This window comes from Equus caballus, chromosome X (genome assembly GCF_041296265.1).
Source record: "Equus caballus isolate H_3958 breed thoroughbred chromosome X, TB-T2T, whole genome shotgun sequence".
Lineage (NCBI taxonomy): Eukaryota > Metazoa > Chordata > Mammalia > Perissodactyla > Equidae > Equus > Equus caballus.
Window position 1 is genome coordinate 88,535,162 of NC_091715.1, and position 16,387 is coordinate 88,551,548.

General features: G+C 37.9%; 1 long non-coding RNA gene across 4 annotated transcripts in view; it reads left to right on the plus strand.

Annotated features, from left to right (window-relative positions):
* LOC138921827 (uncharacterized) overlaps positions 1 to 16,387 on the plus strand; it is a 158,760-nt gene that overhangs the window by 58,274 nt on the left and 84,099 nt on the right. For 2 of the 4 annotated variants that reach the window (XR_011434708.1, XR_011434709.1), the window contains 2 exons: positions 4,236 to 4,319; positions 8,775 to 8,912. This is a non-coding gene — a long non-coding RNA (uncharacterized lncRNA). The remainder of the gene's footprint in view (positions 1 to 4,235; positions 4,320 to 8,774; positions 8,913 to 16,387) is intronic. The other 2 variants (XR_011434710.1, XR_011434711.1) reach the window with 1 other exon arrangement.

The following is a 16,387-nucleotide window of genomic DNA, read 5'->3' on the forward strand; positions in this document are numbered from 1 at the left end:
ATATCTGTCCAGACCCAACTCCAAGAGGTGGTTTCGGTAAGTGGGTGAGGCCAGGGATCTGTATGTTTTTACAAGTACCTCAGGTGATTTTGAAACAGATAGTCCAGTAACGATCCTTGGAAAAATACTGCTCTAGAGATACCTGGTGCTTAGTTCTTGTCTGAATTTTCTCTGGAGAATGTGAACCAAGCACCAGTTTTTCACTGACCGCAGCAATTACAGGAGAGGAGTCACCTAATGTTCCTGCTCTCCTGAACATAAGAGAGAATTTTATGGGTATCCTATTGCTCGTTAAACAGGCATTTTGATTGAGTGAAGAGGTGGCAAGGAAGAATAATGTTAAGAATGCAATGTTGTGCTATGGTTTAACCTCAGTGAATTATTCTCTTAGAATTCCCATTGTTGGGTGTTACACAAATTTTGGGTAAGATTATTCCCTAATAGATCAGACTTGAATACAATGTTTTCTAGGCAGCTTGCTGGATGCTTTCAGATTTATTATCTAATTTGTCACAACAGCTGTAGGAAGTAGGAATGATTATTATGCCTATTTTACAGATGAGGAAATTGAGGCACAGAACCGCCAAGTAATTTTCCCAAGGTCCTACAGTCTATATATATGGACACTAGAGAGACCTTTGATGTGCAACATGCTTTGGGGTCCCAGCAGGGAAGAAGAAGGTGACTGAGGATGGCACTGAGTAAGAACTGAGATAGCAACACCAATGGCTAATTCCTGGTGGGCACAAGTTACTTCAAGTTTGATCCAGCATTAATATCTGAAGGCTGACCTGAGCCACGCATAGAGAGGATCTTAGTAATTATTACTTTTAGGATTTGATGTATGTTAGAGAGGTCTATTTCAATCATGGATACTAAAGATTACTAAAGTTAAATTTAAAAGTTTGCTTTGCCTTTAATGATCACAAAGATGAAAACCAAACGAAGCAGGTCTGCCTTTACTCATACGACTGTCATATGAAGTAGCAATGTTTTCACGTTGTTTTGTTTGTTTGCTTATTTGAAAGCTACAATTATAATTTTATTTTTATGGTGGATGTTGGAAAGCATAGAGGGTTAGACAAAGCTGAGAGTACATGCTATAATGAAATGCTAAAATGTACTGGAAATGTACTTTCCATCAATTTAGGATTGAAGGATATTGAGAATTAGGATGTTTGGGATAAATGACACATTTCTAGATAATTTTATGTTTTAGGTCTTTGGGATGTTTGGAAAGGGTAGGGCAAGCTTAAACACAGTTCTCATCTATAAAATGGGGCTTATAACAGCACATACCTCATAGGATATTCGTGAGGATTAAATATGATAATGTGTGTAGTCAAGGGCCTAGTGTGGTGCCTTGTAAGTAAGACATAATTATTAAATGGTAGCCAAAAAAAAAAAAAAAAAAAACCAAAAAAACAAAAACCCAAGGTCTAAAGCAAAGCCAAAGTTAATAAACAACAAACAAAAACCCTAAGCTCTCCTGTTTGGTCTCTTCATTCTTCTTCCTTCCATGGATATGGAGGAGCATGTATACCCTAATACACTGAAGCAGGAGCCGATGAATTTTTGAGGAGTATAGTTTAAGCAAAAGAGTGAAGAGAATAGTTAGGATAACTGTTCTCATTCTCTGTTATATTCACTTCAAAGTGTGCTTCAAGATGTCTTATGTACCTAAACACCCTGCTACATGTAATTTTAAAGGTAACCAAGCAGGTGGATGTATAAAAAGATTATAAAGGGTAACATTTCATGAAGGGATGTACTTAACAAAGAACTGTGACTTGATGACAGATTTGGTTAACATATGAGGAGAGTAAGCATGACTATAAATAACTACAATGGAGAACTTGTTAAACAACAGAAAATTATTCTTCTTCACTCCTTTGCAGAAATGATTTGAATTTAAAATTTCCTCTGCAAAGGTCTTTCATCTAGTTCAATGCCCAGTTTCGCTCCCACACAAAAGATTCCTAGTTTCCTTTGTATTTTCATGCCACTAGTCTGCAGTGTCAAAATTCAATAATAAAGTTATTTTGATTAATGTATTTGGCTACTTTTTCTCCATAGGAAAATATTGACAATTATTTCCACAAATTAAAGTCAACTTAATTATAATAACTCATAATAACCACCAGATCCTCTGAAAGAGGAACTCTTTCCCTTCAGAGCTCTACTGAGTATTAAACGCTCTTGAAGATAAGGCAGGCTCAAGAACCCTTGGTTTTGACACTTGATTTTCCCAAATGTTTATAGTAACCATTCAAAAAATGTTGATATGTTGAGACCTTCATTTTAGCTTAGTGTGCCCTCATTTTGATGATTTTTTGTTAACCTGGAAAATGATACAGAGCATCCACCATGACGGTTCAATGTCTGTTTAAGCAACGTTGCAGATGTCTCTGCTTCAAATAGCAAATTCTAGGCTTAGAATTTAATTTTTCTGTGGCAAAATATTTACAAAAACACATTTTCCTAAATGTATAGCATGAAAGGATAATAACCATCCTTTAATTTTTAGAAAAAGTAGAAAAAATATGTATTTTATGTGAATGAGATTTGGTGTACCTGCGCCCCGGAGCCCAAGCATCAACAATATGTATTGGTAGTGCCGTATGTATTACAGCTGACAGTGCTGTTCCAGTCTGAACTACTCACTAGTCATCATCAATGAGGATTCAAAATAATTGTTTCCTTCTTTAACAAACCTGCGAATGTATGACTTGTTATAATACAACTGATGATGAAATACAGATATGTTGATCATACTTTTTATAATTACTAGCTTTTCATAATGAATAACCAATAAATACACACAATAAATTACAATGATGTCTTCCAGCTATTTAAAACATCAAATGTTACCAATGCCCTAGAAACATTTCTATTCAACAGAAAAATATTTTTGGTTAAAAAAAATCGTGTCTGAAAGGTCATAGCATCACTTACTCTGACCGCTCAACTAGATAACGTTAAAATGTATCAAAGAAGGAAATAGTAAAGAATCCAGGTATTCTCTTAATGAATATGGAACAAACTGCTAATCATTTTTTTGGATGCTGCAAATACTAGGACTGGACTGATTTCTCAGTGGAAAATTGCCATTGATAATTACCTGATAAAGATTCAACCTGCTGGGGCTACTGAGACCAATTTAGCATCTTGAAACATTATTATTCCATTTAACGAAAATAATAGGTTACAATTTCAAGATAAATGACATATAAGGGAACAGTGATGCAGTCTTTATGTTAGACGAACATTGTTTTATTTTGATTTTTTTCATCAAAACCATACAAAGCTGATGGGAACAAAATTTTCACTGTATGTTTTAATATAACTGGTCATTTATTCATCTGAGCTTAAAGCCCATAGATTAACATTTCTGATTTAATCTGAGTTTAATAGAAACATTTTGCATTTCTTAGTCACAACCAAAGATATAGCTTAAATACCATTATTACATAAATAACTACAACCAAGGAAACTTTTCCACACAATGTACTAGATAAGATTCTCACATTAGCCTGCTTGTTGCAAACTATGTTCAATGCCGAAAAATTACAATATAATTTAAAAAGTTTGAATAGTCAGAGTTATTTTTACATGGATTTGACCTGTGCATTGGGAAAAAAAATAATTTATTAATTTGGCTTGAAACCAAGTTCCTCTCAGTTTGTTGCTTTCGAACCCTAAAGAAACAAACTTTCTTTTTACACAGCTATGACTATTCTCAAACTGAGTTTTTACACACCAGATTTAGCAAATATCCTATTAAATAGCTGGTTTTGTCTCATTGTTTATTTGATTTTACTCTCCCATTCCTCTACTGAAATCCTGAAATGTACTGGAAATTTACTTTCATTGATTTAAGACTGAAGGATATTGGGTATCATGATGTTTCTGGTAAAAGACACATTTCTAGACAATTTTGTGGCTTGAAACTTTGGGGTGTTCAGGTAGGGTAAGGTAAGCTTAAACTTAGTTCTCATCTGTAAAACAGGGCTTGTAGGAGCGCACACTCTATAAGATAGTTGCAAAGATTAAATGTGATAATGTATGTAGTCAGTGACCCAACAGGATGCCTTGCAAATAGTAAGTCATCATTAAATGTTAGCCAAACAAACCAAAACACAAAACCGAAAGCCTAAACCAAAGCTAAAAAAACCCGAAATCCCCAAATCAATCAAGATCCTTTGTGATATTTTTTTATTTTCTTTTTCTTTCAGATACAAGAAAAACCAGGGTGGTGGAGAAGCGTGGATTCCTTCATACACTAAAGTAGTTGCCAATGAATTCTAGGGGAGTATAGTGTAAGCAAAAGCATGAGAAAGAAAGGCTTATAAGACTAATGTGTGTGTGTGTGTGTGTGTGTGTGTGTGTGTGTTTGCTTTCTTGAATTTGACATGTTTTAGGAAATCGTACTTTTTAAAGTATGATTTCTCAAAATGTCTTCCTTGTGTTAACTACTTCTCTGCATTAAAATCATTTGGGGGCTGCCTATTAAAATGAAGATTTCTGGAAACTGAGCCTAAACTTGAGTCAAAATCCTTGGGGCTTGAGACCAGGAATCTGCATTTTATCCAGATTTCCAGGTAGTTTACATGCACACTAAAACATGAGACCACTGCTTCAATAATTTAGGTTTATGCATTCATGAGGCTCTTGTCTATAATTCATAAAGTAGAAGAATGGATAAAAGAAAAAATATTTATTAAGTGTGTCACTGCTGTCAGATTTGCCCAGTAGCCAAAAATCCAAATATAAAATAATCCTCAAAAATATGTTAACTCTGTCAAAAACAAATGAAAAATGAATAAAATCCAATAAGGAGTTTTAGGTAGTGGAAGATCAAAAAGCAACCATAAGGAAAGTAGTTAGAAAATGTATTAAAAGGAGCACAGCAGGAAAAGGAGTAAGGAAAAGACTTGAGACATTTGGATGGAAAGAAAGATGATTAAATGATATATTTTATCTTCAAGTATAGATTTTAATAAAACAGAAGGACCATCTTGAGTGGCAGGGAGCTCAAACACTGAACAAGCTTGTAAGCTTGTAAATGAGGTTGTCAGATTCCTCACGTTGGAGATGTTTACCGTAAGACGGGTGTGCAGGCATGTTGGAGGACTAGAGGAGATCCATTTAGGAAGTTAAGAGTTGGGCTAAAAAGCTTAACCCTTTCCAATCAAATTCAGGAGGTTAATCAGAGGAGACTGGTGGCGATGCCTCTGTTGTGTTCCCAGCATGTTTCTCAAGATGCTTCTTACTGACTGGAAAAAAGACACACATAAATTAAACAAGTAGAGAACAATGCAAGTCAGTGAATAATCAGGTCATGGGTTGTATAGTTCAGGATCTACAAGATATAAGAATTCTGAGAATTGTTTTAGATATATTTTTTCAAAGTGAAGCTATTTCTTGCTAACCAGTTACAGTCCTGATCTGATCACATTATATGTAGTTTGAAATGTGCTATGTTCATGTTTCTTTTCACTTAATAATAATAATATTAATAATAATAATAGCTAACACTTAGTAAGGAATACATTTTGGCCAGGTGTTATGCTTTGTATGCCTTATTATATTTATCGTCTCATTTAATCTTACAGTAATCTTTGGAGATAGGTCCTATTATTTACATGATTTGACAGACAAGCAACTTGAAGCACATTTCATAGATAAGTAACTTGCCAAAGGTCAGACAGGAGGTGGTGGAGCCTGCATTAAAACTCAAATATTTTGACTTCAAAGTCTATGCTTCCAACTGCTACCCTGCACTCTTTCATGGAGTTGTGCATTTTATTGAGGTTTCTACTCATATTTCTGTCTTTACTGAATTTACACATACACTCCAAATTTCAAACATCCTGGTATGCTCCTTTCTGTCGTTTGGCCCTGGCACTTTCAGAGTTCTCAATAAATATAACGTTTGATGATATGGTGCCCCCATATTTTGAGACTTCTATTAAACTAAGTTATACCCTTCAACATAACGAATATAAATGACTATTGTCCCGATGGTAATAGAATTAAAAACAACATATAGAAGATTAAACTGTTCAGTTATGTTGTACGTTGTATCCCTATTGAGAAAGCAAGAGAATAATGATTCAGTTAAAAACAATTGCTCCCTCCCTTTCATAATTACTATGTTCTATTTATAATCAGGCAAAACAGCATGACTTGATCAAGGCATAACTGAAAGAACAATCAATTCTCTGCCATAAATTAGCAAAACCAAGGCTGGCTTAGGGATCAGGACTGTTCTGTAGTGAAGTGAGTGTAAGATTTCAGCCTCTCTGTTAAAAATCTGCAGTACCTGATTGAAGTAGTTAAGACACATGACTTCCTGCCTTGCTTTTCCTGATTAGTGGCATTTGAGTGTCCCACAAACAGAAGAGAAGACTAATCCTCTGGAAAGTAGCACATGATGAAGAGTATAAAGTTATTGCAAAATGCATAAGCAATACTAATGAATATCATCCAGTCATGCCCACACAGGCTTAGAGTTAGCAAGACAAGCCAGGAAAGCACTGGTCTTGAAATTACCACCCCACTAACATCAAAAATAAAATTCTGCATGCTGCATATCATGTTTTAGTCATAGTACTTTCCAGTGGAAATATGACATGATCACATATGTAATTTTAGCATTTCTAGTAGCCACTTTAAAAAACATAAAAAGAAACTGGTGAAATTAACTTTAAGAATATACTTTATTAAAGCTAATATATCCAAAACATTACTATTTCGACAGTGCCACTAGCCACATTTCAAGTGCTCAATAGCCAGATGTTCTTAGTGGCTACCATATTGGATAGCACATTTTTAGTGCCTTAAAAGTAAACAAATATTTGGGAAATGTTTCCAACAGTTTTCATTCAGTCAAATTGGTTGGGTTTATACAAACAGATGCAAACTGTGCTTGTACTTTCCTTATTCCTTCCTATGGGGTTGATTATAGGGCTGTGAATAGAGTGAGTACTCAATACATTGTTTTGTCTGTCTGATAGAACCTGCTTCTGCCCTAAAAGATATCAGACACACAAACTTATTGAAACTCTCGTGTGTAAAAACCACCCCACTGGGGACAACCAGGGCATATTAGAAACAAAAGACATGCTCTGACTTGCCCTTTTATTTCAACTTTAATGTTATCCTAACTTGGTGGAGAAGTTCGGAGTGATTGTCACTGTAGATTATAATAGAATTCATCAGACATGATTTGCAAAAGGTGGCTATGGTTGTTAGACTTTCTTCTTGGGTAGGCTTCATTCAGAAGTCATATGGGCAAGAGTTCATGTCACATGTTCAGCCTGGTGATCAAATAGTGTGATCCTCGGCATGCTATTAAAGTTCTCTGTGCTTCAGTTTCATAAAATGGCATTAATAATAAGACCAAACTCATAGAATTTTGTTGTGAGTACTAAATGACATAATATATGTGTCTTAGTCAGTTTGGGCTGCTATAACAGAATCACCATAATCTGAGTGGCTTAAACAACAAACATTTATTTCTCACAATTCTGAAAGCTGGCAAGTCCAACATCAAGGTACCAGCAGATCCTGTATCTGATAGAAGCTCTCCTCTTGGTGTGCAGAAGGCCATCTTCTCTTTGTATCCTCACGTGGCGGAGAACAGAGAGAGAGGAAACAAGCCTTCTTCTGTCTGTTCTTATAAAGGCACTAATCCCACCATGAAGGCTCCACCCTCATGACCTAATTACCTCCTAAAGGGCCCATCCCCAAATACCATCACATTGGGGATTAAGGTCTCAATATACAAATTTTGGGGGGATACAAACATTCAATCTATAGCAGAATATGAAGGGCTTACCATGATGCTTGACAGAGTAAGCACTTAATAAATGGTAGTGCTTTGTTATTTTCCTACTTCCATTCAAAATACCCTTTCTAGATATATTTGGCAAAATGATATGGATGCAGTGTTTAAGGGTAAATAATATGGTAATGTTACAAGGCATTTACTCTCTATATGAATTATCTAGTAAGCCATGTCTAATTTAAGGGTGTATATAGATGTATAAAAATAGGTAAAATTTGTTGATCACCTACTATGTCAGGTGTTATAGTGGGAACTATCTATGTTTATATACGTTTTATATTTTAATGAGAAAAATGGGCACCATAATGAGGAGAGTTGAAATAAATATTGGGTAATGTCAATATGAAACATAAATTGATACTGGCCTATGTGCCAAGAAAAGATAGCTAGGAAAACAAAAATTCCAATCTTTTCCTCTGATCTGAATCTTTCAAAGTCTCTTTTTAAGAATACGTGAATATTTAAATAGCAATCCAATTTTCTAATATAATCTTATCACATATCGGTAGTTAAGGGGAAAAGTAACTAAATACAAATACTTACTGGAGAAATCACAGATGACTAAATGGAAACCATTAAATCAATGAAATATCAAGATTTTTTCCCATTATAGTTCATCTTTTTGATAAAGCAGCAAAAATGAAATAAGGTGAAAATAATATTAACCTGCTTTTTTATGGCTATATCCCACAGAAATTATGTCAAAATCAGACCTATTCAGGCAATGGTATTGGTCCCTTGTTCTCTCTTTTTTACAAGGTCCTAATAAGAGGGTACTGGTAATTGGCCAATTGCTATTGAAGGAAGTTGGCAGGCAGTGCCATTTGGGAATTGCAGATTTATTTCCTAAAATGGAGACTATCTCATAAATTTCTGGCCCTTAGCCTTAAACCTTTCTCTGAGCTAATACCAATGATTACAGAAATGATTTGGTTCAGTGAAGACTTCTTCCAGAGAGGTCAGAAGTGGATCACTCAAATGGCCTTGACAAACCAACTAATATCTCCAGAAGGTCGCTCTGACAGAATGGATGACACCAATGTCATGCTGTCTAGCCAAGGTAAGAACAAGTTGCTGCTAACATAATTGTTCCAAGATAGAAATATCGAATTACATAAAGTCACAGTCTCCTGAAGCAGTTATTGCTGGAGCGCATTTATTTCAGTTTGAAACTGCCTTAGATATTCATTGGCTTTGACAGTATGATAAAAACTAGCTTAGGTCGTATGCCCAACACCAATTATATTAGATAATGAAGTGTGCATGTTTTCTTCTAACACGTTCCTAATCACCGCATTCAGTGTATGTACACAGAGGCAGATGCTATAAAAGTATCTATCAGTATTAGCATTTATGCCTTGTCGAGTATTCTCTGTTATAGAAAAAGTCTAGCCATCAAGTGCCCTATATATGGATGTAAATCATGTCATAAGCTTTTATGAGGAATATGTCTCTTTACTAATATGAGTGAATTAAGAGATGTGTGGTGATGCATGCCAAATATGTCTCTGTTTGCTTTATGTCTCTGCTGATGATAAGTCTATTTTGGGCTGAGTTTATGACAGCACCTGGTTTTTTTGGACAATCATTTTTATTCTATAAGACTCAAAGTGGTTTACAGAAGAACACATGAAAACTCCTTTTATTGATTGTTGCTTATGATATTTAAAGTCAAGAAGTCATCCTTAAAAGTCTGAGTCATCCTTTCAGACAGACACATGGTTAAATGGTAAGAACTGTCACTTTATCCATTTTGCAGTCACTCTGAGTAGCAGGGTGATTAGCACCTAAGAACTTTTCTCTCTTCTGGACCTAGAAAATTTGTTTTTTGTACGGTAATTTTTGTACTGAGATCACTCAATAACCTACCAATAATGACCATCCTGAGCCATCTGGTGTTAGATTACCTGATGTGTAAGAAGGAGGTAATTGCATATAGACCTAGAACTTGGTAGAAATTATAGTCATTTTTACACCACAGACACTTCTTTACCTCTCTGATATATATATATATATATATATATATATATATATATATTTTTTTTTTTTTTTTTGAGGAAGAGTAGCCCTGAGCTAACATCTGCTGCCAATCCTCCTCTTTTTGCTGAGGAAGATTGGCCCTGAGTTAACATCCATGCCCATCATCCTCTACTTTATATGCCCATAGTCCTCTACTTTATATGTGGGACGCTTGCTACAGTATGGCTTGACAAGTAGTGTGTGGGTCCGCACCTGGGATCCAAACCAGCGAACCCCGGGCCGTCGAAGTGGAACATGCAAACTTAACTGCTGCGCCACCTGGCTGGCCCCCCCTCTGATATTTTTATTTATAATTACAGACGTCAGTCAGTAACAGATGACATTTTTCCCTTAGCAAAGATGCCTTTGTTATATTTGCAGGTCCACAGAGACCAATATCACAGAAAGAGATGTTACAGGGATTATTTCCAGAAATATAAGGCAGGTCAGAGGGATTTTTCAGGTGGTATCAACCTCTCTAATGTGATGAACTTAGACAAGCTGATATGATAGAGATAGGGAAAAAATTATAACAGCAGTAGCAAATTGTAGAGCAAAATAGAGGACTAAATTCAAAAGTTGAAGATAGTTTCTAATTGCAAAATGATATAGTGCCTGGATCTGCACTATTCCTTCATTAGGACTTAATGCATAACTTACAGGGTACGTCTCCCTGTGAGAAAGAGTTGATGGGATTTATAACCAAGGAGTTAATCAGATCAAGGATGATACATTGGTATTTGACTGTAATATCAAAACAGCTAATTAAGCCCGAGTTTGTTGAACACAGACTGCCGTTCTCTTACACTCATTGGTAAATGCCGAACCTTCTAATATTTCACTTTTCGATAGATATTGTGGTAGTCAGAAGAATGTCCCCTCCAAATATGTCCACGTCCTAATCCCCTGAACCTGTGAATATGCGACGTTACATGGCAAAGGGGAATTAAGGGTCCTCTGGGTGAGCCCAATGTTATCACGAGTGGATGAGAAAGGCAGAAGAAGTGATCAGAGTGATGCTGTGTGAGAAGACTTGACTTGCCTTTGCTGGCTTTGAAGATGGAGGAAGAGGGTGATGAGCCAAGGTCTCTAGAAGCTGGAAACCGCAAGGATAGATTTTTCTCTAGAGCTTCCAGAAAGGACTACAACCCTGCCAACACCTTGATTTTAGCACAGTGAGACCTGGGCCAAACTTCTGAACTATAGAACTGTAAGACATAAATTTATGTTGCTTTAAGCCACCAAGTTTGTGGTAAACTAATACGGATATGTTAAAACAACCAAAAACAGCTGATATTTTCTTTTCATTTTAGTTCTTCATTCACTTAACATGTCTTTCAACTTCTGCCAGGGAGTTGAACATTTTTATCTAACGGTTTTAGTAGTGGAAATTTTGTTTGCCCTTTTAATCTACGGAATACTTGTCAGCTAAATTAATAATGCTCAATTGAGAGTAAACTTTGCCTTTGGATTTGTTTTCCAAAACAGCGTAAAGAAAGTATTCAGACGCTAATTCAGGGTCTCTCAATCTGGGGACTGTTGACATTTTAGGCCAGATAATTCTTTGTTGTGGAAGGACTGTCTTGTGCATTGTAGGTTGTTTATCAGCATCCCTAGCTTCTACCTACTAGACGTTGGTAGCATTTCCTTCCCAGCTCTGACAGCCAAAACATGTCTCTAGATATTAACAAATGTCTCTAGGAGACAAAATGCCCTCTCCCCGCTGAGAACTACTGCTTAAGGTGAAATGGCCAGCTTAAGAATAAAAATAGCAGAGATTCCATAAATTGGTAATGACCCCTAATCATTCAGAACTCTATTTTAAAGAATTCATTAAAATATCACTAATTTATATATCAATTGTATTAAAATCGTTATTTTTTTAAATTTAGGAGTTTTGCAATGTTGCTTATACTTTCACTGTTCTTTCTGGATAACACCAATCAGTTCTGAGTAAGAAATGTGACTTTTTTTCCATGGACATATAAAAGGTTTTGTGCGATAGTTGAGAGAATTGGAACTAAGGCATCCCAACCAAAGATTAGTGGAAAAGACTGCTGAAATCCATTTTCCAGCTTTCCTCTGGCTGTCTGAGGAATACAAAGAAGTCATTAGTTTCACTCTCTCTCACTCTACTATCCTAAGGCTATATAATATGCCTTCTTCTTTAAACTATCATTTCTTACTGACATGTTTTACTGATCGGGCATTGGTTCCTGAGAAATCAATAATACATGATCATAACTGGAAATTCAGAGTATACTCTTTGAATAATTGTAAGGTAACAGGGCCTGAGGCTTGATGGGAAATTATATATAGGAGTGCTTATAACATTATCCTTCATTAAGATTTGAAAAACATCCACAATTCTAATATTTAAGTTTTACCTGAGACCATTTTAACAGCACTCATAGAACTAAGTCATTAATGGAGTACTGAATTTGGAATTAGCCTATGGACTTTAACTCATACCACAGTGTAACCTTGAACTCATCTTCTCTCCTCTACAGTCATGAAAAAGAAAATACACTCATGGCCTTTGTTTTTGGATATGATCATTGATTTATATCACTTTTAAAAGGAGTATCTCATGTCAGGAGTATATTAGTTACTTATTGAATACAAAACAGATGATTCCTAAATTTAGCTGCTTAAAATAATGAAAATATTCTTGCACACAGTTTCTACGGGTCAGGAATTTGGGAGTGTTTAACCGGGTCTTTCTTGGCTCAGGATCTCTCATGAAGCTGCAGTCACGATGTCAGCTGGAGCTGCAGTCATCTGAAGGCTTGACTAGGACTGCAGGATCCTCTTCCAAGATGGCTTACTCACATGGCTGGAAAATCAATGTTAGCTTTGGACGAGAGGCTTTAGTTCCTTCCCACATGGATCTCTTTTAAGGCTGTTAGGGTATCCTCATGATACAGCAAGTGGATTCTTTAGAGTAAATGATCCAAGAGAGAGCAAGGTGGAAGCCACAATGCCTGTTTTGGCCTACTGTCAGATGTCACACTCCATCATGTCTGCAAGATCCTGTTGATTACGCCATATGTTACTGCTCGTCCTCCTAGAAATTGACACCAAGATGCAATCAAACATGCAAGAAATTTATAAGGGGAAACACCTCTTAGCAAAAATGGGAAGGTAGCTGGGAGAGGCTGAGAGAACTGACCATCCATAGGAAAACTGACAGACTATGCAACTCTGACTCTGAGTGAAAGAAAGAGGCAAGGAAGGAAGAGAGGTTGGGTGGACGCATCTTCAACACCAATGCAGTTCTAAGGAAAGTTCCGCAGAGCTGTGAAGAAATCCTGATGCCAAAGCAGCCCATTAGAAGCATCCCACATTTCCCAGGAGAAGGCCTGCTTTAATATTTCATCCACACTCAGTCACTGGCTGGGAACAGCCCGTGGGAAATGTAACTTTGGCCTAATCACAGTGATAGATTTCAGGGCACAGAAGCTGGAGCTTTCAGTCAATAATGCACCCCATAGTAAGAGGTCTACAACATGTATTCTCATGGCTACCACAATCAATCCCTTGACCCACACAGCTTTATTTCTCCACGCACTTCTGGGAAGTCACTCATCTGTGGTTCCTATGGGCCTTTTTTTTCTGACGGGAAACAGAATGCACATGTTAGTGAAAGGAGCTACAGTGCCTAACTCTGCAGTTGATCCTGGGGCTACAACTGGAACTCATTGTCTCCCTCCTCCACTATCCATTCTAAATTCACTTCACCCTGAGCTATCAATTTGGCAGGTCTTAGTGGTGGGATCCAAACCTTCATTCTCAAGGAGTCTGAACCTTTGACGATCATACTCCTCGGCCTTCAGTCTCTGTACTTGTCTGTTCACTGTTACGACGGGTCAAGGATGTGAAAAGTGGAATTTAGTGAGTCATCTGCTTTCCTCCTGTATTCCTCCTCGTACCCATTCTGTAAAAGAAGTTCTGTTGTTTAAACTCAATGACATTTGCCAAGATAGTGACTCCTCTTCCTGCCTGATGTTCTCTGGGTGCAAGTAAATGAGCCCTAGTAGCAGCTGCAACTTGTAGTCCAATGGAACATTTACTGTGTCCCCTGGCAAGAGAATGCCTTCATTTGTGACCAGGGTCTCCAACCCTGCAGAGCCTAGAGTTGTGGGGACAAGAATCAGAAAGTCCCCTAATGGGTCATTGGGATTGATGGTAACTGAGGCCACTCCTAATTCTATCCTTTGGCTCTGGGACCCGTGTATTCTTCCTAACGGGGACATAAATGGTTTCTGATTTAATGAATACAGTGCCTCTTGAAGGATGGTGCCCCATTCTTTCAGTTTGATTTCATGCTTTGTGTTGCATCTTTATAAACCCCGTTCAGAATTCTGAGGTTAGCTGCTTTTGCATGGTGTGGTATGTTGATCACACTGCTATACCTCTTTCACTTTGAAGTTAGTCCTCTAGTCAGATGCTGTGGCATATGGGATTTCTTGCCTGTGGAGCAGGTATTTTGTAGAGCCCCTGAATAGTGGTGCAGGCTGAGGCTCTGTGAGCAAGAAAGGCATACTCATATCCACAATAGCTGTCTATTCCTGTGAAGATGAACTGCTGGCCCTTCCAAGTTGGAAGGGGCCTGATGTATTCAGTTTGGTTTCCTTGAGGAATAGTGCCATATAGGGGCTTCCATATTGGTTCCTGTTACTGGCCGGTTGGACATTCAGAGGCAGCAGTAGTTGGATTAGCTTTGGTAAGTGGGAGTCCATGCTGTTAGGTCCATATGCAGTTTATGCCACTGTGGTCTCTATGTTTATGTGCCCATTGTGCCAGTTCTGGGCTGGCTGATGATGAATGCTAGTTAATATCAACTGGTAGAGTCATTTTGAGTACTTGGTTATTCATTGCCTCTCTGTGGTGGATGATTTCTGGTAAGCACTAATGCGTAATTCAAAAATCTTCACACTCTGTGTCTTCACCCATATATTCATCCATCTGCCTCTGTTAATCAAATTCAAAACTCCCTGTGAGTAACGCTTCCTCTGTTGCCTGTTTAACTGGTTGTTACAGTAATTGCGGCCTCTTGGCTTTCGGCAGTTAAGCCCTACCCCATTCTGTTACTTCAGGGCCCTATCATTCCCATGGATATTAACGAGCCCAGCTCTGTTACCACCTCTCCTACCATCATACCTGGTCCGCATAGGAGAGCCACCACTGAACTTCTTAGTGATGCTGGTTCCCCTCTCACCAGCATATTCCTGATGACCTTGATGAATGGTGTATCCTCTGAGCCACTCTGTGGAACATTATCCTCACCTAGGTCTTCTGGCCTCTCAGAATCTAGTCATTTCAGCCAGTCCACCTCCATGAGACTTTGTGTTTCTTGATCTATTTTATGCCAGTGAACCTCAGTCATTTCCACTTCTTCAGCAAGGGCCACTGCTTTCTCCATGCTTTTAAGAACCACCCTTAGAAAAGAGCTCTCTCCATTCCCTGGGATATTTGCTTCCATGTCCCAAGGAAGTGCCCACAAGTCAATTTGTTCTAACATATCCAGTCTTACATTCCAGCCTCTTTGGATAAAACACCCTCAAAATCCAATCCCAGGAGCACTTTTGCAGTACATGACAGATAATTTTTGTAACTCTTTATAATCTCTCCTCTTCCTTTGAAGGCTCAATGTGTTCTCAGCTGAATTATGCTGGGACTCAATTCCAGTTATCAGCCTGGCAGCCAGGAGAGAAGATGTGGGCAGTTTCTGAGAGGAGTTGCCTGTTGCTTTAAGGGAAATAGTTTTCATCAGCATCTTCTAGCACAGAGGAAGTGCTAAGCTTTACTAAAGAATGGGGGGGTCATGTCTGCAGGCCCACAGGATATGGTAGGCGGTGACTGCAGAGCCAACATACTGGGAGGCATACATTCAGATACCCCCATCTCAAGGTTCAAAGATTTCAGGTTTTTCTACCAGGGTCTTGACCTTTGCATAACCGACCTGCCTTCAATGAAAGTTCTGTGACTAGAACAGTTAGACCTTCAGTCTGCCACTCAGCTGTGTCTTCTCTTCTACTGCAGGAGCTAAGCGCTGGAAAACCCCCACAGAAGCCATGTGACAGTAACACTTAGCCATTAACTACTCCTTAATGGCCCTTAGTCTCTTATTTTTCTTTTCCAAGGTGTCAATATGCCTTAACATCAACCAGCCAGTTCTGCTGTCTTTGTAGGTGTTTGCTTTGGTCTGAATGTGTGTGTTCCCTCAAAATTTACGTTGAAATCCTAACGCCCGATGTTATGGTATTAGGAGATGAGGCATTTGAGAGGTGATGAGGTCATGAAGGTGGAGCCCTCAAGAATGAGATTAATGCCCTAAAAAGAGTCCTAAGAAAGTTCTCTTGCTCCTTCCACCGTGTGAGGATGCAATAAGAAGTCTGCAGCCTGGAACAGGGCCCTTGCCCTACCATGCCTGCACACCTATCTTGAACTTCCAGCCTCCCAAACCGTGAGAATTAAATTTCTGTTGTTTACAAGCTACTCAGTCTTTGATAC